Below are 26,464 nucleotides of genomic sequence, written 5' to 3'. Positions count from 1 at the left end.
GACAGCATCTTTGCTGAGAAAGCAGGTTTAATGTTTCAGGTCAGGTGACCCTCAGAACTCATTGAACCCAAAATGCAAACTTTGCTTTCTCTCCATAGATGCTGAGTTTATCCAGCAACTTCTGTTTTTATTTCTGATTTCCAGGGTCATCAGTTCTTTGGTTTTTTTTTGTAAGGGTTTTTTCTTTGTTTGATCGGCTGGGGTTAGGGTGATCACATCATAGAATAAACAGTATTCCTTATCTCCAATGTGCTTACATTCTTTCATCATGTCACACTCATCATCAAAAGATTGGTGCACAAAATGTCCTATTCTCTCTGTTCTTGCATTCCCTTTTAAAATTAAACCTTCTGGAATGTCCTTGTACTTTCTTCACAATGTATCAGTTCACGTTTTTCTGTGATGGATTAAATCTACCTATCATGGATGTTGGTTTTATCAGCCTACCTACGCAGTTTATCTGTCATGTATTTGCCTTGTCCCTCAGAGTACCTTGTTGCTGTATCTGCATTTGACTGTATTTTGTTTTAATTGAATTGCTTCGCTAGATTTTAGAGAAGAGATCAACAAAAAATAAATGGAAGCTTTTCTTCTTTAATATTTATCATAGATGAGACCAGGGTCATCGATGTGTTTCATGAGCAGACAGCAGCTGATGAAGAGGCATGGTACAACAGTTTTGAACATAGTTGTTACTACAGTGAAACACAAGCCACATATCAGACTCCGAATGCAGTACCTCTGGAATCTGACTGTTCTGCCTCATTAAAACTCACTGCCATCTTAACTTTGATATTTATGGCTGCCACCATCATTTTCTCACCCACCCTGACTTGACAAAGTACAACTGCCAATGTTCCTGGAATTACAAGCTGCACAAGGTCAGGATGTGATAGAATCACTGCAGTGGAAGCAGGTCATTTGCTCCATCGAGTCCACACCAACCCTCCGAAGATCTTCCCACCCAGGCATCCCCATTCCTGTAATCCTGAATTTCTCATGGCTAGCCACCTAACCTACACACCCCTGAACACTACAGGCAATTTAGCACGGCCGATCCACCCTAACCTGCACATCCTTGGACTGTGGGAGGAAACCGGAGCACTCGAGGAAACCCACACAGACACAAGGGAGAAAGTGCAAACCCCACACAGACAGTCACCCGAGGCTGGAATCACCTCCCTGGCGTTGTGAGGCCGCAGTGCTAACCACTGAGTCACTGTGCTGCCCTTTCCAGGTCAGTCAGAAAGTTTCTTGAACAGTCTGAAAAATGTTTTCAATTCCTGTATCACTGACACTGCGCACACTCTGGAAACTCAGTTACGTGGAGCTGGGTTTGAAGATTCATGGAATACAATGCTTTGCCTTTCTAGGGTTAAAGTCAAGCTACTATTGGTCACAGATATTGATCTAGTTTCCATTAACATGAGCACAGTGTTGTATTACAGCCTTACTCTTTACTCACAAACCAGTCTTACTCTCAAGCAGACACTTTTATCCTTGTCATTGCAAAAAGTATAAGAAACCACTTTTGTGCTGTTACCCTGAGCGAATAGTCAGTTGCCATCATAACAGCTGCACTGCTGAACCTTATCTCATTGCAGTTTATCAGCGCATGGCCCAGGCAGTGTAGTGTCCCTGACCTGGGACCGAGAGACCCAGGTTCAAGTAATATCTCCTCCAGAGGTGTGTAAAAACTTCTTGGAACAAGTTGATTAGAAAAATTGGCTCAATACATATTAACACAGAGCTTGAGAGACAAATGTTTCTTGATAACTGCATGCTCTGAATTTGTATTACCTCAAAGTCAGTGCACCAACTCATGCAGAAATCCCAAACACACCTATTGTAGTGAAACCTGATGTCTATTTGGGAAATGGCTTTCTGTTCTAAATCTGATTTGATCTGCATATTCAGCACTGCTTTCACCATCTGCTTCATTTAATAAATGGACAAAAATCTAAGACTTGAATCTAAAATTTTTCTGAAGAAGGATCTAGACCCGAAATGTCAGCTTTCCTGCTCCTCCGATGCTGCTTGGCCTGCTGTGTTGATCCAGCTCTACCTTGTTATACCATGAATCTAAAACTAGCTGTTTGGATACAAAATTTGACTAGAAGCTTCATTTTTGGTGGGGGAGGAGTGAGAGGACCACTGGGAAATATTCTCTTAAGTTTTACAAATCTTTTGGGGAAGTTTAAATTGAGAGGGGATGGCAGTCAGGGCGGTGCAGTGTTCCTCCTGCAGGATGTGGGAGGTAAGACTCTGCTGACTTCACCTGTGGGAAGTGCACCCAGCTCCAGCTCCTCAAAGACCACGTTAAGAGGCTGGAGCTGGAAGAACACAGGGTCATTCGGGAGGCTGAGGTGGTGATAGATATATCTACATATGTAAAAAAACTTATTTTATATTACTAGCCAGCCAAGCCTCATTGCAATGATTGTAATGAGTTCAGCCAGGCAGACCTCATAGTATATGAGCACCTTGATTGGTGCTACTAATCTCTTCCAGTCAGGGAAGCCTGGCTGACAGATAAAAAGGGAAGTATTAGACATTCTTCAGAATAACAAAGGATGAGAGGTGACTTGATACAGGTGTGCAAAATGATCAGAGGTATAGATAGACTGGACAACCAGAGACTTTTTCCTAGGGTGGAGGTAGCTATTATGAAGGGGCACAGTTTTAAAGTGAGTGGAGGTAGATGTAGGGGAGACGTCAGAGGTAGGTTCTTTACTCAGAGAGTGATGGGGCATGGAATGCATTGCTGGAGAGTGTAGTGGAGTCAGCTTCATTAAAGGCATTTAAGCGGCTATTAGACAGGTATATGGATGATAGTATAAGGTAGGGATGGAGGTTAGATAGACTTTAGGATTAGGGTAAAAGTTCGGCACAACATCGTGAGCCGAAGGGCCTGTACTGTGCTGTAGGGTTCTATGTTCTATGTTCTAGAAGGTAGGAGACAGAGGGTTGTGGTGGAGGGTTCACTTTTGGACTGGAGGCCTGTGACCAGCAGTGTGCACAGGTATTGCTGCTGCATCCACTGTTTTTTGTTATTTGTGTAAATTATTTGAATTTGTGAATGTACGAGGTTTGCTGAGTGAATTTTCAGATGACACGAAAATTGGTGGTGTAGTGGAGAGCGAAGAAGGTTATTTCAGAGTACAAGGGAACTTTGTGGGCCAGTGGGCAGACAGACGGACTTTAATCTAGATAAATGTGAAGTGCTACGTTTTGATAGGGTAGGACATACATACTTAATGGTAAGGCCCTAGGGAGTGTTACCAAACAAAGAGACCTTGGAGGGCAGGCTCATAGTTCATTAAAAGCGGAGTCACAGGTAGACAGGGTAATAAGAAGTTCAAGTTCCGAGCTCCCCAGCACTTTATCTTCATTATGGATGTTCAATCCGTATACATGTCCATGGCCCACAGGATAGCCTACAGGCCCTCAGCTTTTTCCTCTCCACTAGACCCATGCAGTGCCCCCCACCCCACCAATACCCTCCTCTGCCTCACCCACATAGCCCTCACCCTCAGTAGCTTTTCCTTCAATTCTTCCCACTTTCTCCAAATCAATGGGGTTTCCGTGGACATTTGCATGGCCCCCAGCTACACCTGCCTGTTTGTTGATTGTGTTGAACAGTTCCTCTTCAGTATGTACACTGGTATTGTTCCCCGACTCTTCCACCATTACACCAATGACTGTACTGATGCTGCATCCTGTTCCCAGGCTGAACTGGAGCAGTTCATCCACTTCGCTAACAACTTCCAACCTGCCCTCAAATTCATTTGGTCTAACCCAGGCACCTCCCTCCTCTTTCTGACCTCTTCGTTTCCATTTCTGGCGACAACTTACATACCACCATTTTATTATAAACCCATAAACTCCCATAGCTACCTAGACGCACCTCCTCCCACCCTGTATCCTGCAAAAACTCCAAGCCATTTTCTGAATTTCTCCATCTCCATCGCATCTGCTCTGAGAAAGAGACATTCCACTCCCAAGCATCCGAGATGTCCGTCTTTATCAATCAATGCTTCCCCCTCGCATCATCCGGAAAGCCCTCCACTGCACCTCCTCCATGCCCCACTCCACAGCTCTTAACCAACCCCCCAGATATATTAATGAATGAGTCCCCCTTGTCCTCACTTTCTACCCCACCAGCCTCTGCATCCAGTGTATCATCCTCAAACATTTCCCCCAACTCCACAGGTGAGTGCTGATAATCCCCTCCCACTCGATGTTTACTCGACAGACCCCTGGACTGACCATGGCTCACTCCCTTGAGGAAATTAGTTGAGTGTAGTAGAATATAAAATCGAACAGAATTTTTATTGTCATGTGTATTCCATTGTAGGAGTACATTGAAAAGCTTTTACAATGTCTGCATTTTCATGGCGACTCTTTAGGTATGAGTACCTAGGTATATTTCTTGGATGCAGCACAGGAATAAAAGTATTTACATTACATTACAGAGTTGAAAAATAAGTTTTAAACTAGGACATCATTAAAGGAAGGTAGGAAATTTGAAATAGACATTACAGTGTAGCAGCTCAGTGCAGCTGATTGCTGGCACCAGACCCCAGTCTGGTCTATATCGGCATTCAGCTGCTCCAAGTTAAATTCCAGGTCTGCCTCACCACCTGTGAAGCTGCTTCCCCAGGCGCTGTACTGTATCTGAGTAATGACTGATTGGACCCTTAGTCAATACCTCTACAGCTGCCTAGTTGTGTCCTACCACTCCCTGGACTGGATTACTGGACTCACAGGTTGGACTATGACCACATCTCTGGATTGGACAGGTACAGACCCCCTGACCATTGACCCCTCTCTAGGCTGTACAAGTGCAGGCCCTTTGACTCTGACCACCCCTACTGGATGCCTGACTGTCTCCAAGTCTCTGTGCTGATATTGGAGACCATTCTGCAATTACTGTGCCAGGATCTCTGACTGACAGCTACCTCTCTGAACATCAGTGAGGACCACTCCCTTGACACTTTGAGCTATAGCTGTTTGCCTGAAGCACATGCACAGTGTTTGCAGTGTGAATGACTGGCATGTAATGCAGTTATGAGGTTGAAGTGGCAATGTGCTGCACAAGCTGCATGTCTATCCCTGGAATGGCTCCGAGCAACCATTGCGGGCTGCCTGGCTTTGTGTCAGCAATAAACTGCAAAGCAATACAGCAGTAAAATGAGCCTTAAAGCTCTGGTTGAAAAGGCAAACCACAGAAAGATAAGGGAACACTAAGCAGAGGCCTTTCAAGCATCCAGGCAGATGCTAATGGAGTGAGTGCTAAGACAGCAATCGAGTAACCCTGAGATGCAACTAGGTCCAATCCAAGTACTGCATGCCTGTCCCTGCACACAAAGTATCTTTGCAACAGCGTTACACTGATAGTCGCTGGTGTGTTGGAAAGTGCAGCAGAGCTGTGCAAGTGTATTGAAGATGTGCTATGTTGGAACAAAGAGGCTGGCATAGGTTTGATGCCGTTAAGATGTTGTGGGGCTGTTGGGAGTGTAGGAAGAGTGATCAGGCTATCCCAAAGGGAACATTGCCTGCAGAAGGTGAAAAAGGGAGCTACACTTGACTGCACTTCTCATGATCTAGTCTACTGCATTTGCTGTTCACAGTGTGATCTCCTCTACATTGGGGAAATGAAGCATAGACTGGGTGAACGTTTTGCAGAACATCTACGTACTGCTGGCAAAACAGTTCTAAATATTCAATTGCTTGCCGCTTTACCACAACACACTTGTTATCTCTTGGTCTGTCATTATACACCACCTGTTGTTAGCTATCAACAGTGCCCATTAACAGCTATTCACCCTCCTAGCCAGACCGTTATCCACGCTTTATCTGTCCAACTGTTCTTTTCTCTCTTTGCGCTCTATCCCCATCTGTCGCTTACTCTCTCCCCCCACCCCCGGCATGCCCTATCATCTGCATGAAACCTGACATTTTCCCAGCTATCAGAAATAATAGGAACTGCAGATACTGGAGAATTCGAGATAACAAGGCGTAGAGCTGGATGAACACAACAGGCCAAGCAGCATCATAGGAGCAGGAAGGCTGATGTTTTGCGCCTCGACCCTTCATCAGAAATGGCAGAGGGGAAGGGAGCTCTGAAATAAATAGGGAGAGAGCAGGAGGCGGATAGAAGATGGGTAGAGGAGAAGATAGGTGGAGAGGAGACAGACAAGTCAAAGAGGCGGGGATGGAGCCAGTAAAGGTGAGTGTAGGTGGGGAGTTAGGGAGGGGATAGGTCAGTCCAGGGAGGACGGACAAGTCAAGGGGTGGGATGAGGCTGGTAGGTAGGAGATGGGGGGGCGGGGCTTGAGGTGGGAGGAAGGACAGGTTAGGGAGGCGGGGACAATCTGGGCTGTAGGGTTCCCAAGTGAAATATGAGGAGCTGTTCATGCAGTCTTTGGGTGGCATCATTGTGGCACTGGAGGAGGCCCATGATGGACATGTCGTCTGAGGAATGGGAGGGGGAGTGGAAATGGTTCACGACTGGGAGGTGCGGTTGTTTATTGTGAACCAAGCGTCGGTGTTCTGCAAAGCGGCCCCCAAACCTCCGCTTGGTTTCCCCGATGTAGAGGAAGCCACAGCGGGAACAGTGGATGTGCAGGTAAACATCTGCTTGATGTGGAAAGTCTTCTTGGGTCCTGGGATGGGGGTGAGGGAGGAGGTGTGGGGCCAGGTGTAGCACTTGCTGTGGTTGCAGGGGAAAGTGCCGGGGATGGTGGGGGTGGAGGGTAGTGTGGAGTAGACACGAAGAGAGTGGTGCCTCTGGAAAGCAGACAGGGTTGGGGAAGGAAAAATGTCTTGGGTGGTGGGATTGGATTGCAGATGGCGGAAGTGTCGGAGGATGATGCGTGTTATCCGGAGGTTGGTGGGGTGGTACGTGAGGACGAGGGGGATTCTGGTTTGGTTTTTATTGTGAGGACGGGGCGTAAGGGATGAGTTGCAGGGAATGCGGGAGACACAGTCAAGGGCGTTCTTGACCACTCCGGGGTGGCAGGTGGGGGGGATGTTGCGGTTTTTGAAAAACGAGGACATCGGAGATGTTTGGGAGTGCAATGCCTCGTCCTGGGAGCAGATGTGGTGGAGGTGAAGGAATTGGGGATGGGGGGGTGGCATTTTTTGTAGGAAGGTGGGTAGGAGCAGGTGTATTCTAGGTAGCTCTGGGAGTTGGTGGACTTGAAATGGATATCGGTTTCCAGGTGGTTGCCTGAGATGGAGACAGAGAGGTCCAGGAAGGTGAGGGAGGTGTTTGAGATGGTCCAGGTGAACTTAAGGTTGGGGTGGAAGGTGTTGGTAAAGTGGATGAACTGTTCGAGCTCCTCGTGGGAGCACCAGGTGACACCGATACTGTCATCAATGTAACGTAGAAAGAGCTGGTGTATAGGGCCAGTGTAAGTACAGAAGAGGGATTGTTCCACGTAACCTACAAAGAGGCAGGCATAGCTTGGGCCCATGTGGATACCCATGGCCACCCCCTTTGTCTACGAAGTGGGAGGAATTGAAAGAGAAGTTGTTGAGGGTGAGATGCTGTCCTGTGCAGTTATGTCCACTAGAGGGTGGGCTTGCCCATATTATGAACCAGAAACAAATTTTAGCATCAGGTTTCAATCACTCAGCCTTATTCTGAAGGCCAGATAGTAGTTAGAGCAGTAGAATCCACAGGAATTGCCTGGAAAATTGAAGATTTTGATGAACAGTTCCTCTGCACCTGGAACTCTCTTAAAGAATGAATTAACGTTGGAGAATTCAGTGTGTTCCACTTCTTGTAAGGCAATAGTTTCCAGGAAACATTCGACAACTAAAGACCTACACTAACTCCTGGATAACTATTAAGCTGACCCCAACTTACCTTTCACTCCGTAATGATTCCTTAAAGCCTTGGATCCCTGACACCTGAAGGGCCATATGTTTTTATATCTGTGTTTTCAAAAACCATGGATTGAAATGATAAAGAGCTGTTTTAAAAACTCCTGATTGAAAGGATGGGTGAGGTTTTGAAGCAGATAACATGGCACCAAGTACAGCTGTAAACAATAGTCCAAACAAGTCCTAATCGCAGTTTGAATTGCAGACAATTTGAAGATGAGGTGGGGAGTTTTTTAAGGATGCAGCTGGCAAATAGTTGATTGATAACTGGTCAGTAATCGATATGTCAATGACAGATACCATTTTGCCTGGCAACAATTATTTGATTGATTCTCAAGTAACTGAATAGCTTGGAGCTGGGAACAAGTCACAGTGAGGGAGAAGTGTTCAGCTCTTCTCGTGCTCAGAGGTCATCTCTCTGTTCTCTGCAGTTAAAATTAACTGTAAACCTAAAGAAAGCCAATTTATCCTTCCTGCAGAAGTTGTTGTTAGTTGTGACTTTTAACTGATAAGTCAGAGACTTTTTACAGGTGAATTGACCAGCTTGTGCCTCTTACAAGGGGAAGCAACTAGAGAAGGATGGTTGAAGCAATGTGCTGGTGAACAGGTGTGTCATAAAGATGATCTCAACAAAACAATCCTACCCATGTCACTTTACCCATCTGTTATCCTACATTCCTGCCCAGCATTACAATCACCGCTCCCTTCCAACCAACCCTAAGAATTACCCACCTGTTACCCTACTTTTCTGGCACTGACCTACATGTCACCTTACCCATCTGGCACTGTAATGCCTTAATCAGCTGTCACCCTTACACCATGCTTAACTAATGCACTTACTCTTTCACAGCAGATGTCATAAGTGTCTGGCTGTACTGTTGGAGATTGAAATTGGAGAGGAACAGCAGTCAGGGAGAGGTTGTTGACCTCAGCAGAACTGGAGCTGGATTGTATTTGTTTCAATGCAAGAGGTAATAACAGGTAAGAAGGGTGACCATAGAACAATACAGCGCAGAACAGGCCCTTCGGCCCTCGATGTTGCGCCAACCTGTGAACTAATCTAAGCCCCTCCCCCTACACTATTCCATCCATTTGCCACCTTTTGGCCCAATTCTGCAGTTTATCCAAGTCTCCCTGCAACCTGCAACATTCTTCCACACTGTCCACCACTCCACTGACTTTAGTGTCATCTGCAAACTTACTAACCCATCCACCTATGTCTGCATCCAAGTCATTTACAAAAATGACAAACAGCAGTGGTCCCAGAACAGATCCTTGAGGCACACCACTAGTAACCGGACTCCAGGCTGAATATTTTCCATCAACCACCACTCGTTACCTTCTTACAGAAACCCAGTTTCTAATCCAAACTGCTAAATCTCCCTCAATCCCGTGCCTCTGTATTTTCTCCAATAGCCTACCATGTGGAACCTTACCAAAGGCTTTACTGAAGTCCATGTACACTACGTCAACTCCCTTCCTTCATCCACATGCTTGGTCACCTTCTCAAAAAACTCAATGAGGTTTGTGAGACACGACCTGCCCTTGACGAATCCATGCTGACTCTCTCCAATCAAATTGTTGCTTGCTAGATGATTATAAATCCTATCTCTTATAATCCCTTCCAAAAGTTTTCCTACAACAGACGTAAAGCTCACAGGTTTATAATTACCTGGGTCATCCCTACTGCCCTTCTTGAACAAGGGCACAACATTCGCAATCCTCCAGGCCTCTGGTACTAAACCCGTGAACTTAGAGCTTGGGCAGGTGATGTGCTGCAGCTGTATGATGTGGGAGCTGGCTGATCCCATTGTGAACGGCGGTGACCACATCTGCAGCAAGTGCTGGTTGCTGGAAGAACTCCGGATCAGAGTAAATGATCTGGAATCTGAGCTTCAAACTCTGCGGCACATCCAGGAGGGGAAGAGTTACCTGGACACTTTGTTTCAGGAGGCACTCACACCCGGTAGATTAAATAACTCAAATTCAGAAAGTGTTCAGGGACAAGGTGTGACTGTAAGTGAGGCAGGTAGGGGGATTCACAGCTCGGGGGTGCAGGGGCCTCAGCCCTTGATCTTGACCAACAGGTATGAGATTCTTGCTCCATGTACAGATGAGGGAAAGGACTGTGGACAGGATGAGCCACCTGACCACGGCACCATGGTGCATAAGGCCATTTAAGAGGGGGGAGCAAAAAGACAGGTAGGTGTTATAGGGGATTCTATAATTAGAGGGACAGATAGTATCCTGTGCAAGCCGGATCGGGAGTCCCGCATGGTGTGTTGCCTGCCCGGTGCCAGGGTGCGGGACATCTCCAACCGGGTTGAAAGGATATTAGAGCGGGAGGGGGAGGATCCGGTTGTTGTGTTCCACGTTGGGACTAACGACATGGGCAAAGCTAGGGTAGAGGACCAGTTCAGGGATTATGAAACACGAGGAAAGAAATTGAAGTACAGGTCCTCAAGGGTCATAATCTCCGGATTACTGCCCAAGCCACGTGCCAATTGGAGTAGGGAAAAGAAAGTTAGGGAAGTCAACACATTGGTAAGGGATTGGTGTGGGAAAGAGGGATTTCATTTCATGGGGCATTGGCATCAGTTTTGGAACCGGGGGGGATCTGTACCGTTGGGACGGTCTCCACCTGAACCGATCTGGAACCAGTGTTCTAGCGAAAAAGATAAATAGGGTGGTCAGTAGGGCTTTAAACTCGTGAGTCGGGGGGAAGGGATAGTGAAAGAGACAGGGAGTATGGAGTTAAATGGAAAGATAAGCAACAGGACAGCATGTGTACAGGCGGATTTAAGTTCGGGACAGACTAGGAATACAGCAAAAAGGAAGGATAGCTTAAGACATCTTGGGATTTCCAATCTCTCTAATAATGATAAGAAAGTTAGCATTAAGGGACTTTATCTAAATGCTCGTAATATTCGCAACAAAGTAGATGAATTAACAGCACAAATCCTCTTGAATGATTATGATGTGGTAGGCATCACAGAGACATGGTTGCAGGGAGCTCAGGACTGGCAGTTAAACATCCAAGGATTCACAACATATCGAAAAGAGAGGGAGGTAGGCAGACGGGGCGGGGTTGCCTTGTTAGTTAAGAATGAAATTAAATCTATGGCGCTGAATGACAGAGGTTCAGAGGACGTGGAGTCTGTGTGGGTGGAGTTGAGGAAATACAAAGACAAAAAAACCATAATGGAGTTACATACAGACGTCCTGACAGCGATCAGGACCAGGGGCGCAAGAAGCACCGGGAAATAGATGGGCCATGTCACAGTGATCATGGGGGACTTCTATATGCAGGTGGACTGGGTCAATAATGTTGCCGGTGGATCCAAAGAAAGAGAATTCATGGAATGTTTGCAGGATGGCTTTTTGGAACAGTTCAGAGCCCACAAGGGAGCAGGCTATTCTGGACTTAGTGCTATGTAATAAGCCAGACTTTACAAAAGACCTTAAAGTAAGGGAACACTTAGGAGGTAGCGATCATAATATGGTAGAGTTCAGGCTGCAATTTGAAAGAGAGAAGGCAAAATCGGATGTAATGGTGTTACAGTTAAATAAAGGTAATTACAGGGGCATGAGAGAGGAATTGATGAAAATCAACTGGAAGCAGAGCCGAGTGGGGAAGACAGGGGAACAACAATGGCAGGAGTTTCTGGGTGTAATTGAGGACACAGTACAGAGGCTCATCCCAAAGAAAAGAAAGATTATCCGGGGTGGGATTAGACAGCCATGGCTGACAAAGGAAGTAAGGAAATGTATCAAAGAGAAAGAGACAGCCTATAAAGTGGCCAAGAGCTTAGAACATAGAACATTACAGCACAGTACAGGCCCTTCGGCCTTCGATGTTGTGCCGACCTGTCATTCCAACCTGAAGCCCATCTAACCTACACTATTCCATGTACATCCACTGGGAAATCAGAAGATTAGGAAGGCTACAAAGACAAACAGAGGATAACAAAGAGTGAAATAAGGAAGGAGAGGATCAAATATGAAGATTGGCTAGTAAGTAATATTAAAAATGATAGTAGAAGTTTCTTTCAATACATAAGAAACAAACGAGAGGCAAAAGTAGTCATTGGGCCACTCCAAATTGATGCTGGAAGGCTAGTGATGGGAGATAAGGAAATAGCTGAAGAACTTACTAAGTACTTTGCGTCAGTCTTCACAGTGGAAGACATGAGTAGTGTGCCAACAATTAGGGAGAGTCAGTGGGAAGAGTTGAGTATGGTAGGCATTACAAAAGAGAAAGTGCTAGAAAAGCTAAAAGGTCCAAAAATTGATACATCTCCTGGGCCCGATGGGCTACATCCCAGAGTTCTGAGGGAGGTGATTGAGGAAATAGCAGAGGCTTTGGTTGTGATCTTTCAAAAGTCACTGGAGTCAGGGAAAGCCCCAGATGATTGGAAAATTGCTGTTGTAACCCCCTTGTTTAAGAAAGGATCAAGACAAAAGATCATTAGCCTAACCTCGGTTGTTGGTAAAATTCTAGAATCCATTGTTAAGGATGAGATTTCTAAATTCCTGGAAATGCAGGATCAGATTAGGACAAGTCACCTTGGATTTAGCAAGGGGAGGTCGTGCCTGACAAACCTGTTCGAATTCTTTGAAGAGGTAACAAATAGGTTAGACCAGGGAAACCCAGTAGATGTTATCTATCTAAGACTTCCAAAAGGCCTTTGATACGGTGCCTCACGGGAAGCTGCTGAGCAAGGTGAGGGCCCATGGTGTTCGAGGTGAGCTACTGGCTTTGATTGAGGATTGGCTGTCTGACAGAAGGCAGAGAGTCGGGATAAAAGGCTCTTTTTCAGAATGGCAACCGGTGACAAGTGATGTCCCACAGGGTTCAATGTTGGGGCCGCAGCTGTTCACCTTATATATTAATGATCTGGATGAAGGGACTGGGGGCATTCTGGGGAAGTTTGCCGATGAAATGAAGGTAGGTGGACAGGCAGGGAGTACTGAGGAGGTGGGGAAGCTGCAGTTCGGGAGAGTGGTCCAGGAAATGGCTGATGAAATTCAATGTGAGCAAATGTGAGGTTCTGCACTTTGGCAAAAAGAATACAGGCATGGACTATTTTCTAAACGGTGAGAAAATTCATAAAGCAGAAGTACAAAGGGATCTGGGAGTGTTGGTCCAGGATTCTCTAAAAGTTAACTTGCAGGTAGAGTCTGTGATTAAGAAAGCGAATGTAATGTTGTCGTTTATCTCAAGTGGGTTGGAATATAAAAGCAGTAATGTGCTTCTGAGACTTTATAAAGCTCTAGTTGGGTGCCATTTAGAATACTGTGTCCAATTTTGGGCCCCAAACCTCGGGAAGGTCATACTGGCACTGGAGCGTGTCCAACGGAGATTCACACGGATGATCCCTGGAATGGTAGGTTTAACGTATGATGAACATAGAACATAGAACAGTACAGCACAGAACAGGCCCTTCAGCCCACAATGTTGTGCCGACCATTGATCCTCATATATGCACCCTCAAATTTCTGTGACCATATGCATGTCCAGCAGTCTCTTAAATGACCCCAATGACCTTGCTTCCACAACTGCTGCTGGCAACGCATTCCATGCTCTCACAACTCTCTGTGTAAAGAACCCACCTCTGACATCCCCTCTATACTTTCCTCCAACCAGCTTAAAACTATGACCCCTCGTGCTAGCCATTTCTGCCCTGGGAAATAGTCTCTGGCTATCAACTCTATCTATGCCTCTCATTATCTTATATACCTCAATTAGGTCCCCTCTCCTCCTCCTTTTCTCCAATGAAAAGAGACCGAGCTCAGTCAACCTCTCTTCATAAGATAAGCCCTCCAGTCCAGGCAGCATCCTGGTAAACCTCCTCTGAACCCTCTCCAAAGCATCCACATCTTTCCTATAATAGGGCGACCAGAACTGGACGCAGTATTCCAAGTGCGGTCTAACCAAAGTTTTATAGAGCTGCAACAAGATCTCACGACTCTTAAACTCAATCCCCCTGTTAATGAAAGCCAAAACACCATATGCTTTCTTAACAACCCTGTCCACTTGGGTGGCCATTTTAAGGGATCTATGTATCTGCACACCAAGATCCCTCTGTTCCTCCACACTGCCAAGAATCCTATCCTTAATCCTGTACTCAGCTTTCAAATTCGACCTTCCAAAATGCATCACCTCGCATTTATCCAGGTTGAACTCCATCTGCCACCTCTCAGCCCATCTCTGCATCCTGTCAATGTCCCACTGCAGCCTACAACAGCCCTCTATGCTGTCAACGACACCTCCGACCTTTGTGTCGTCTGCAAATGTATGATGAACGGCTAAGGATCCTGCGATTGTATTCATTAGAATTTAGAAGGTTATGGGGAGATCTAATAGAAACTTACAAGGTAATGTATGGCTTAGAAGGGGTGGACCCTAGGAAGTTGTTTCCATTAGGCGGCGAGACTAGGACCTGTGGGCACAGCCTTAAAATTAGAGGGGGTAAATTTAAAACGGAAATGAGATGACATTTCTTCAGCCAGAGAGTGGTGGGCTTGTGGAATTCATTGCCACGGAGTGCAGTGGAGGCCGGGATGTTAGATGCCTTAAAGGCAGAGATTGACAAATTCTTGATCTCACCAGGAATCAAGGGCTGCGGGGAGAGTGCAGGGAAGTGGAGTTGAAATGCCCGTCAGCCATGATTTAAATGGCGGAGTGGACTTGATGGGCCAAATGGCCTTACTCCCACTCCCATGTCTTATGGTCTTATGGATTAATGCATGCAATTATGATATTGCAATTGCAGAAACAAGGTTGAAAGAGGGACAGGATTAGCATCTTAACATTCCAGGATATTGATGTTTTAGGTGAGACCGGAGGAAGCAAAAGACATGGGGGAATTGAATGATTGGTTGGGGTGCAGACCGCAGCTGTATTGAGGGAGGACACACTAGAGGGATCTTGCAGCAAGGTATTGTGGGTAGAGCTCAGGAATAGGAAGGGAGAAATCACTACACTGGGATTGTACAGACCTCCCAGTCGCCAGGGGGAAATAGAGAAAGAAATATGTCATGAGATTTTGGAAAGATGTGAAAATAACAGGGTTGTTGTGTTGGGTAATCTTTAACCTCACCTGTATTGACTGGCACTCCGTTAGTGCTGGGGGCTTCGATGAGGAGCACTTTGTTAGGTGTGTCCATGAGAGTTTCTTTGAAACTGAATGTGGATAGTCCAGTGAGGGAGATGGGCCCATGCTGAACCTGGTCTTGGGAAATGAGCCCGGCTAGATGATCGAAGTTTCACTGGGGGAGCATTTTGGAAATAGTGTCCATAATTCCTTAAATTTTTGGATATTTATTGATAAGGACAAGAGTAGACCACAGATGAAGGTATTAAACTGGGGAAGGTCAACTGTAAACCAAATTAGGCAAAAATTCAAGAGTGCGGTTTCGGAGTGGCTGTTTGAGGGTAAATCCACTTCTGACACATGGGAGCCTTTTTAAGGACCAGTTGATTAGAGTACCAGACAGGCATGGTCCTGAGAAAATGAAGGACAGGAATGACAGGATTTGGGAACATTGGATGACAGGAGAAATGATCATCTTCGACAGAACAATGAAGCATACCTGTGGTCTAAGCAACTAAAAACAGATGAAGTCATAGAAGAATATACATAAAGTAGGAAGGAGCTCAAATGGGGAGTTAAGGGAGTTGAAAGGGGCTATGAAATGCCCTTGGCCAGCAGGGTTAAGGAGAATCCCAAGGCATTTTATACATATATTAGGAATAAGAGTGTAGCTGTGGAAAGTGTAGGCCCACTCAAGGATAAAGGAGGGAGACTATGTGTGGAGCCAAGGGAAATGGGTGAGATCCATAATGAGTACTTTTACATCAGTATTCACCAAACAGAGGGATGCAACAGATGTTGACATTAGGGAAAGGTGTGTGAATACTGTCAGCAGGTCAACGTAATGAAGGAGTAAGTGTTGGGCATCCTAAAATATATTAAGATAGATAAGTCCCTAGGGCCAGACAGAATCTATCCCAGGATACTGTGGAAAGCAGGGGAGGAAATAGCTAGGGCCTTAATAGATATCATTGCATCCTCTTTGGCCTCAGGCAATGTTCCGGAGATCTGGAGAATGGCTAATGTTTCCCTTGTTTAAGAAGGGAAACCGAGGTAATCCAGGTAACTACAGGCCAGTGAGTCTGAGGTCAGTGGTGGGGACACAATTGAAGAAGATACTGAGACAAGATTTATCCACATTTGGAAGCAAATGTACTTATTAATGATAGCCAGCATGGGTTTATCGGGGGAAGGTCATGTCTAACCAACGTGCTTGAGTTTCTTGAGGTGACAAGAATGATTGAGGGAAGGGCTGTAGATGTTGTCTACATGGACCTCAGTTAGGCATTTGATAAGGTACCTCATGGTAGGCTGGTACAGAAGGTGGAGTCTCAAGGGATGTGGGATTTGTTGGATAGATGGATGGCTTGGCCATAGAACGTAGAACATTACAGCTCAGTACAGGCCCTTCGGCCCTCGATGTTGTGCCGACCTGTCATAGCAATCTGATCATAACATCCTAGTAAATCTCCTCTGCACCCTTTCCAAAGCTTCCACATCCTTCTTATAATGCGGTGACCAGAGCCGTACGCAGTACTCCAAGCGCGGCCGCACCAGAGTTTTGTACAGCTTCACCATAACCTCTTGGTTTCGGAACTCGATCCCTCTATTAATAAAAGCTAAAACACTGTATGCCTTCTTAACAGCCCTGTCAACCTGGGTGGCAACTTTCAACTAGAAGACAGAGTGGCAGTGGAAAGGTGCTTTTCCGAATGAAGATCAGTAACTAGTGGTGTTCTGCAAGGATCAGTGCTAGGACCTCTGTTTGGACTTCTATAAATGGTCTGGAAGAAAATGTAGGAGGTCTGATTAGTATGTTTTCAGATGACACCAAAATTGGCAGAGTTACAGATTGTGAGGGAGATTGTTGAAGAATACAGCAGGGTGTAGATAGATCGCAGATTTGGGTCGAGAAAAGGCAGGTGAAGTTTAATCTGGACAAGTGTGAGGTGGTCCGTTGTGGAATATCAAATTCAGGTACAAATTATACAAAACATGGCAGAACCCTTAGGAGCATGACATACAAAGGGATCTGGATGTACAGGTCCACAGATCCCTCAAAGTAACAACACCAGTGGATAGGTTGGTCAAGAAGACATGCAGCACACTTGCCGTCATCGGCCAGGGCATCAAATATAAAAGTTGACAAGTTATGTTACAGCTGTACAAAACTTTAGTTAGGCCACATTTGGAATGTTGGATGCAATTCTGGTCACCAAACTATCAGAAGGACGTGGATGCTTTGGAGAGGGGCACAGAGAAGGTCTACCAGGATGTTGCGATAGTCACAGGCTTTTTCCCAAGATGCAAAGATCACCGACAAGAGGGCACAAGCTCAAGGTGAGAGGAGGAAAGTTTAGGGGACAAGTGTGGGGAAATATTTCACATAGAGGGTGGCAGGTGCCTGAAACACTGCCAGAGGAGATGGTGGAAGCAGGCATGTTAGTGTATCTTCATAGACACGTGAACAGGAGGCAAACAGAAGGATTGAAACCGTGTGTGGGCACTAAGTAGCAGGTCTAAATAAGGATTTGGAATTGGCACAGGCTTGGTGGGTTGATGGGCCGGTAATGTATTGTATCTTTGAACAGGGCACACTGGCTGCTGCAAAATGGGATGTGGTTTGATATCCCCCGATTTACCTCTGGTGATTTCAGCTGCACTCTACATTTCGGAAGGAGCCTAGATTAGAATTCCTGACTAGAAGTTTGGAGGTCAGTGCTACGGAAAAGCACTATGAGCTGCCTGGCAATTAGACTCTGATTGCCACTCTTTGCAATATCCAGGCCAGATTTTGTCTCTTGAAGACTACGTGACATTGGTCCCAAAATTGGAAGATATGTCCACTAGTACAAGGAGAACACTGACCCTTATGAGACAGTGGGGCAGGAGGTTCTGTGTCACCTCAGGCCCGCTAGTCTCCAATCCCTGGAACATTTGTAAAGGGCACCCAGACAGCTCTTCACTGTCTGCAACCCATGCTATCACAATTTGTGCTGATCAACTCACCAACCCTGGAAACTGACAGACACTACACGTAAAGTGACTTTACACTTCCGCGATGCTTCTTCAGAGGTTCATCTAAGGTCATTTACAAGAGAAGAGATTCTTTGACGTTGGGAAGGCAGCAAGCGGCTATCCGACTGACTGAGGCAGCCTGGATTGAAGTCACTGCTGTGGAAAGCTCAAAACTGTAGTACCACAAGAGAATGATTGATATGTTTCCATTCACCAGGGTAAGTGTCGCTGTTTGCTCAATGCTAATGCACACACAAGGCCATGAAGTATTATAACTTTGTCGCTGTGGATACGCGAGCCAGGAGCTGGATCCCGATCGGCCTGCACTGTAACAATGAGTCTGTGTTTGGGTTTGGGAATAGGAAGCTCTCAGAGGGATCGTAACTTAGGGAGGAGCTGGAGGAGACAAGTTGCAGCACAGGGAGGAGGAAATGAGAGTTGGATGGCAGATAGGGGAGCTAATTAGGCCGGACAGTGAGGGGACAGTGATAGTTTGCTCCCCAGGTTTGTCACCCTAATTTTTCAATCATTTCATTCCTAAAAAGATATCTCTTAAAATCATAGAATCACTATAGTGCAGAAAGAGGCCATTCAGCCATCGAGAATGGGTACAGCTCAGAAGGAGGACTTTTAGCCTGTTCAGCAGCCAATCTTTCTGCAATCAAATTTTATTTAGTAACTTGAAAATAGCCCTGAATCACAAAAGACACAGCCCACTATCTCAGATTCTGAGGGAATTGCTCTCGCGATACTGATTTTGTTTTCGTTACCATTGATAGCAATAAAACATCTCCACATCTGAGGGCCCTCAGTTTTTCTGCTGGGCAATGAAGGGTTATGATAATTGTCGGTAAATGAATCATAGTACAGTGGCCTGTAGTATGGCATGGTCTCCCTACAAAATAAGCATATACCTGCCATGTCCAGAGTCCAGCCAAGATTTACTAGGCTGCTTTAGGGAACGGGAGGACTATTCTATGAGGAGGGATTGGTTTGACTGGCCCTGTATCCACTAGATTTTGAAAAATATGGGGGAATTTGATTGAAATATAAAATATTCTAACACAACTGATCAGACTGGATACAGGGAGGATGTTTCCCCTAGTTGGGGAATCAAGAACCAGGGGATGTGGATTCAGCATACAGGATAAGCCATTTAGGACTGAGATGAGAAGATATTTCTCCACTTGGAGTCTGGTGAACCTGTGAAACTCTCTGCCATATAAGGCTGTGGAGGCTGGCTCACTGAGTGTACTCAAGAAAGAGATTGACAAAACTTTAAACATTAAAGGCATCAAGGGGTATCATGTATCATAGAATCATACAATGTGGAAGCAGCCTGTTTGGCCCATCGAGTCCACACTGACCATCCCACCCTATCACCACAACCCCACATTTCTCAAAGCTAACCCACCTAGCCTGTACATCCCTGGATAGTAGGAATAGTTTTAGCATAGCCAGTCCACCCAAACTGCATACCTTTGTAGTGTGAGGGGAAACCAGAGCACCCAGAGAAAACCCGCACAGTCATGTGGAGAACACACAAACGCACAAAGACAGTCACTTGATGTTAGAATTGAAACCAGGTCCCTGGCACTGTGAGGCAGCAGTGCTAGCCACTGAGCTACTGTGTTGCCTATACAGAGATTGCGTGCAGTTCTGTCGCCTCATTACAGGAAGGATGTGGAAGCATTGGAAAAGGTGCAGAGGAGATTTACCAGGATGTTGCCTGGTCTGGAGCGCAGGCCCAATGAAGAAAGGCTGAGGGACTTGGGTCTGTTCTCATTGGAGAGAAGGAGGCTAAGAGGGGATTTAATAGAGACATACAAGATGATCAGAGGATTAGATAGTGTGGACAGTGAAAGACTTTTTCCGAGGATGATGACTTCAGCTTGTACAAGGGGGCATAGCTACAAATTGAGGGGTGATAGATTTAAGACAGATGTCAGAGGCAGGTTCTTTACTTGGAGTGTCGCAAGGGCGTTGAACACCCTGCCTGCCAATGTAGTTAACTCAGCCTCATTAGGGGCATTTAAACAGTCCCTGGATAAGCATATGGATAATGATGGGATAGTGTAGGGGGAGAGGCTTAGATTAGTTCACAGGTCAGTGCAACATTGAGGGCCGAAGGGCCTGTTCTGCGCTGAATTGTTCTATGTTCTATGAAACTGGGACAATGTTGTGTTTTGAATTTTGCATTTCCATCTACCCCTGGTTAAACTTTGATTCCCTTGCCTAACAAGAACCTATCTGCCTCTGGCTTAGAAATATTTAAGGATGCCCCTTCCACCACCTTCTGAGACAGTTCTAAAGGCACACAACTAGGAGACCCAAAATATCCTCTCATCCAATTTTAAAACAGTGCCCCCTCATCCTGGACTGACCCAAAAAAAGGAAGCACCTTGTCAAGACCATTTTGGATCTCATACGCCCCTCACTCTTCTAAACTCCAGTGGATACAAGCCCAGTGTGTCTAGCCTTTCCTCACAGACAACCTGCCCATCCCAGGTATCCATCTAGTAAATCTCTTCTAAACTGCCTGCAGTGCATTTACATCATTCCTTAAATCAGGAGACCAAAACTGCATGCTGTATTTGAGATGTGATCTCATCAATGCACTGCATAACTGAAACATGATATGTTTACTTTCAGGTAATACTCTTAATTTTTTTTCTTTCCTCCAAAGTGTCATATCAGTGGAAGCCTGAATATTGTCCAGGTTTTGCTGCACATGGACATGATTTCAGTTTCTGAAGCCTTCACCTGTCAATAAAGATTATTGTGCCCTACTCCCACCTTGCTTCCTGCCTATGCCCAAATTGTCAGAAAGCAGTCCACAATACATTGCGTTCCTTTCTCCACTGAGGGTTAATACTGAAGGAACATTTAACATTTTGAGGTTCAAGGAGCGCCACACTGTTGGAGGGTTAGCGCTGAGGGAGCGCCGCATTGTTGGAGAGTCAGTGCTGAGGGAGTGCCACGCTGCCGGAGGGTCGGTACTGAGGGGGCGCCGCACTGTCGGAGGGTCGGTACTGAGGGGGTGCCGCACTGTCGGAGGGTCAGCGCCAAGGAAGTATTGTATTGTAGAGGTAGTACCACTTGATGCATGAAATAAACAGAGGCCACTATCCTCTGAGAAGAAGTAAATCTGCTGATGATATGGTTGAAGTTAGCTGTTTTCTGCAATTAATCTCATTCCTAGTATCCTAATTGGTATGCATCTCTCAACTAATGTTGCTGATAACTAATTAAATAATGTCTATTGTTGTCTGTGGAATCTTGCTATACCGAGATTGGTTGCTGTATTTTGTGAAGTACAGAGTGGTTGTACTTCAAAAAGTTGTGGTTACTAAAGCATGTTGGGACATTCTGAGGCTGTGAAATGCATTAAGTAGGCGTAAATCTTCCTATATTGAATAGTTTTTTGTTTTTCTGAAATTCAGATTCATTTAATAATCAAAGCTTAATGCAGCACAAAATGCCTTTGTCGTTCAGTTGGTAGTTGCTAATTTCTGTTTGTATTTCTTTTATGCATTGAGGATGTAGGAGAGCAAAATTTCCAACTTACTGCAAGTGACTACGACTTTAAATTGTCTCAGATTTCCCCTTGTTTCCTAACACTTCACTGTGGCGTCCACTTTGTGAATTTCCTTTATAAATATGTAAAGCTTTTCTGAAAAATATGAAGCACCTGATCCCAGTCTGAGAGTTGGATTATACTGTTTCAGGAAAGATATTGGCTACTTCAATATTTCATGCTGCCAGCTGTTTTTAAACAGATGTTCACAAATTTAACTCACAGTTCTCCAAGTTAATATTTTTAATTATATTGCTGTAAATCTTATTTCAACACAGTTGTGAGAGTTGTTGGTAAATAAATAGATTAAGGAATGTGCTTGGCTCTCAAGCAGTAAATGTCAAAGCAATACTGCACAGGGAAATATTGACGATTGTATAAAAACACAAAGCGATACTGCACAGGAAAATATTGACGATTGTATAAAAACACAAAGCGGTACTGCACAGGAAAATATTGACGATTGTATAAAAACACAAAGCGATACTGCACAGGAAAATATTGACGATTGTATAAAAACACAAAGCGATACTGCACAGGAAAATATTGACGATTGTATAAAAACACAAAGGCCAAGAAGAGGAGTGTCTCATTTTATTGTAGTGGAGAAAATTTTGGAATCCATTTTTGAAGATATAATAACTGAACACTTGGAAAACCATGGCAGGATCAGACAGAGTCAGCATGAATTTATGATCGGGAAATCAAACCTGACAAGTCTGCCAGTGGAAATGGGTTACTTGGACTTTGAGAAGGCTTTCGACAAAGTCCCCCAAAAGAGATATGTGTGTAAAGTTAAGTGCTTGGGAGTGGGCGTAGTGTATTGAAATGGATGAAAAATTGTTAGCAAACAGAAAACAAAGACTATGGGTTTTTCCAAATGACATACAGTGACTAGGTGGGTACCACAGGGATTGGTGCTTGGACCCCAGCTATTGACAATAATATATTAATGATTTAGATGAAGGAACTAAATGTGATATCTCCAGATTTGCAGATGGTACAAAGCTGGGTGGGAGAATGAAATGTGGGGAGAATGTAGAGATGCTTCAGTGTGATTTGGACAAGCTCAGCAAATACATGACAGACGCAGCGTAATGTGGTTAAAGATAGTTACCACTTTGGGAGCAAAAACAGGAAAGTGGATAATTATTTCTGTGCTCGTTAGTCAAGAGGGCAATGGGAATGTGAAATGAGACCTGGGTGTCTTTGTACATCTGTCACTGAAGTTAAGCACACAAGAGCAGTACCTGATTAAGGAGGCAAATGTTATGTTGGTCATCAAAGAGCATAGGACAGTACAGCACAGTACAGGCCCTTCGGCCCACAATGATGTGTTGACCTATTATCCTACTAAGATCAATCTACCCTGCATACCCTACATTTCACTATCCTCCCTGTGCCTGTCCAAGAGTTGCTTAGAAGGCTGTAAAGTATCTGACTCCACCACCACTGCCAGCAGTGCATTCCACACACCCACCACTCTGTTGAAGAACCTACCTCTGACATCTCCCCTATACCTTCCTCCGATCACTTTAATATTATGCCGTCTCGTAATAGTCATTTCCTTTCTGGGAAAATGTCTCTGGCTGTCCACTCTGTCTGTGCCTCATCATCTTGTACACTTCTATCAAGCCACCTCTCATCCTTCTTCACTCCAATAAAAAAAGCCCTAGCTCCCTCAGCCTTTCCTCACAAGACCTGCCTCCAGTCCAGGCAGCATCCTGGTAAATCTCCTCTGCTCCATCTCTAAAGATTCCACATCTTTCATATAATGAAGTGACCAGAACTGAACTTAATATTCCAAGTGTGGTCTAACCACACTTTTATAGAGCTGCAGCGTAACCTCATGGCTCTTAAACTCAATTCCCCTGCCGATGAAAGACAACAGACCATACGCCTCCTTTACAACCCCATCAACTTGGGTAGCAACTTTGAGGGATCTATGGAATGGACCTCAAGATCCCTCTGTTCCTCCAAACTGCCGAGAATCCTGCCGTGAACCCTGTATTCTGCATTCAAATTCAACCTACCAAAATGAATCACTTCACACTTTTCTGGGTTGAATTCCGTCTGCCACTTTGCCCAGTTCTGCACCCTGTCAATGCTGCATCACAGCCTACAACGGCCCTCCATGCTGTCCATGGGCTTATCTGAGTATGGATATTTTTGTTATTGATGAAGTGAAGGTTTACCAGACTAATTCCTAAAATGGCAGGACTGACAAATGAGGAGAGATTGAATCAGTTAGGATTATATTTCATAGACTCATAAAACCGCTACAGTGAGAAAGGAGACTATTCGGCCCATCAGAGTTTCCCACCCAAACTAAGAACGAGTTAGATATGGCACCAGGGGCTGGAAATGGGGAAAAGCAGGAACAGGCTATAGAATGATCAGCCATGATAATAATGAATGGCAGATCAGGCTCAAATGGCCGACTGCAGCTCCTAATTTCTATGTTTCTAAGGCCACTCGTGGCTTGTATAAAAATGGTAGATCATGGTATTAGAATTCTAGCTAAATTTAATGTAGGAGGAGAAACAAGACAGATTGTCGTGTGACTGTAATGTCGAGTGAGCCGCACTAAACATCAAATGTAAAAAAAATTCAAGAGTTATCCACTGGTGATTAAGGAAGGAAAAGAAGATCACAATGAAATTACTGGCTGTTCACTGAGACAGTCGAATCAGTAACAGTTACAGCCAGCAGGGTCTAGCTGAAGTGTGATACCAAGCACCGTTATACTGATACATGTTAGATACAGGCAGCCCAAACAATCAGTCTTTAAGCTTACTGTGGAAAGAAAAGCTCAGAATATTGCATTGCATGAATATTTGTGCTCAAAGGTATGTACACACAACCTCCGTCTGTGCAGAAATTTCCCCAGTTGCAGAAGAGATATCGTTAAGCTGGTTTGTACAGCTGATTTCCAAAACAAAATTAGTTGAGAGCATAACTTAGAGAGAGTTGTTCATTTTGCTGAATTTCCAGGATCCAGTCAGGGACGAGTCGGTATTCATTAGTTCTTCTGTTTCCACCCAAGTTGCTATTGGAGACCAGTATCGCTTTGAGAAAATAGTGCAATATTCTTATCAAAATTGAAGCTGCAGATGCTGGAAATAAATAACATAAACAGAAATTGCTGGCAAAGCTCAACAGGTCTGGTGGCATCTGTGGAGAGAAATCAGACTTAATGTTTCAGGTCCAAATGACCCTTCCTCAGAAGCTAAGCAAACAGAGTATTTCCTTGGAATTAAGCTTGTAGTTCATATCTGATTGCGGAAATCCTTTGTGTGTCTGCACATCTCTCCATGAGACGCTTTACTCTGAAGGACAACCTTCTCCCTATCCTGACAGGGACAAATCGCCTGCTCAAGGTCTACTTCTCAATGCCCTCTCTCACCGTCGCCAGTTGTACTTGGAGGCCTCTGCTTGACGTTTGCTGTCTCAGAAACTATACGTGCTACACAGTGACCAATTACTAAGATTTTCTGTGATTAGCAGCATTTTTTTTGCACCTTGATAGTGACAATATTTGAGCTGCATTACTGGCAGCATTTTCTCATTGCATTTCTGATCTGGATAAATGATAAGGGTTGGAGTGATATCCAGCATTTGTTCGAGAAGACCTTCTCTGCCAATTACATCAGTACTGGACCGTTCCTAGAGATCCCGGCTCTGTGGCAGATCACCCATGTGGGGTCTGGATTGGTCAGATCTGTATGGGTCCCATGATTGGCACACCTGTTGTTTCTGTTTCTACCTTCCAACAGCTCCTCCCTGCACATTTTCCCAGTGTCTCCCAGGAGTAGATACACCTCCTGGATTCACAACACACAGGTCACTCCAGGATTCCCCCCCCCCGCCCCCGACTATCTCACTCCACTTTACTCAAGTTGCCACATAGAGATGCTTCAGGACCTGCAAACCCACTGAGAGAACTTTGCCTCTACATCATCCATCAGAGTCCTAGCCTCAATTAACTTCCCCTCCTGCTGTGAACCACTTGCAAAAACATCAGTGTGGCCTCCCATGTCCAGCTGCTTCCTGACTCTGTAGGGTTCAGGTACTTTATCTGCTGTATTTTGGTCCACCTTTGATATTCTGATTTTGCTGGTATACCATTGTGTTGATTGGAAGGTCAATGCTGTTCATCTTGTGATTGGTCAATGTTTTTCTTCTCAAGATTTCTCTGTCTTTTGGACGCCATCTCGAATGCTTGGCTTGGCCTTGCATAATGTTTGGTTATCCACTCATTTACTTGGCCATCTCCAGTTGAAGGTGTGGTGAGCGTGAGGAGGTGGCCCACAAGAAGAATGAGGCCCTGTCCAAAGGACAGATCATGAAAACAGGAAAAACAGCCTGTGAATGAGTGTGTGGTGCTGTTATAAACATGAACAAACTCCAGAAAAACTTGGATCACTTTTGCTTACCTTCCGGAGGCAAGATGATCATGCAGAATACATTGAATTGTTCACATTTTCCATTACCCTCTAGATGATAAGAATGATGCAACTCTTGGTAATGCCATAAATCTTGCAAAGCGGTTGTGGGATCTTACTGTCTCTTGTGCACTGTGAATCCAGTGTGGAACACTGAAACGGACAAAACAATCACATACTGACACTTTGGCTTGTGTGTCATAGGTGGGAATGGCCTACATGAACTTGCCAAACACATCTGAAAGTACAAGGACATGATCACATGAGACCTGTTACTACTGGGGTCATGCATAGTGAAATCTATTGCAAGAACCTCGAGTTCCTTGGTGACTCAGGGATTCAATGCTGAGGTGAAGTCAGTTCCCTGCTTTTCCCTGTGACAGTCACCGTCAAATTCAGCAACCATCCTGGGCCAGGATTACTGCTGTTTGGTC

At 45.0% G+C, this 26,464-nt stretch overlaps 1 long non-coding RNA gene across 2 annotated transcripts in view; it reads left to right on the top strand.

Annotated features, from left to right (window-relative positions):
- The window catches only part of LOC132206036 (uncharacterized), an 88,719-nt gene that overhangs the window by 15,673 nt on the left and 46,582 nt on the right, over positions 1 to 26,464 (top strand). Inside the window, exons 2-3 of one of the 2 annotated variants that reach the window (XR_009442760.1) lie at positions 611 to 1,237; positions 8,747 to 8,874. This is a non-coding gene — a long non-coding RNA (uncharacterized LOC132206036). The remainder of the gene's footprint in view (positions 1 to 610; positions 1,238 to 8,746; positions 8,875 to 26,464) is intronic. The other variant, XR_009442761.1, reaches the window with a different exon arrangement.

This window comes from Stegostoma tigrinum, chromosome 29 (assembly GCF_030684315.1).
Source record: "Stegostoma tigrinum isolate sSteTig4 chromosome 29, sSteTig4.hap1, whole genome shotgun sequence".
NCBI lineage: Eukaryota > Metazoa > Chordata > Chondrichthyes > Orectolobiformes > Stegostomatidae > Stegostoma > Stegostoma tigrinum.
Note: the sequence above shows the minus strand (reverse complement) of the source record. Positions and strands in the feature narration are given on the sequence as shown.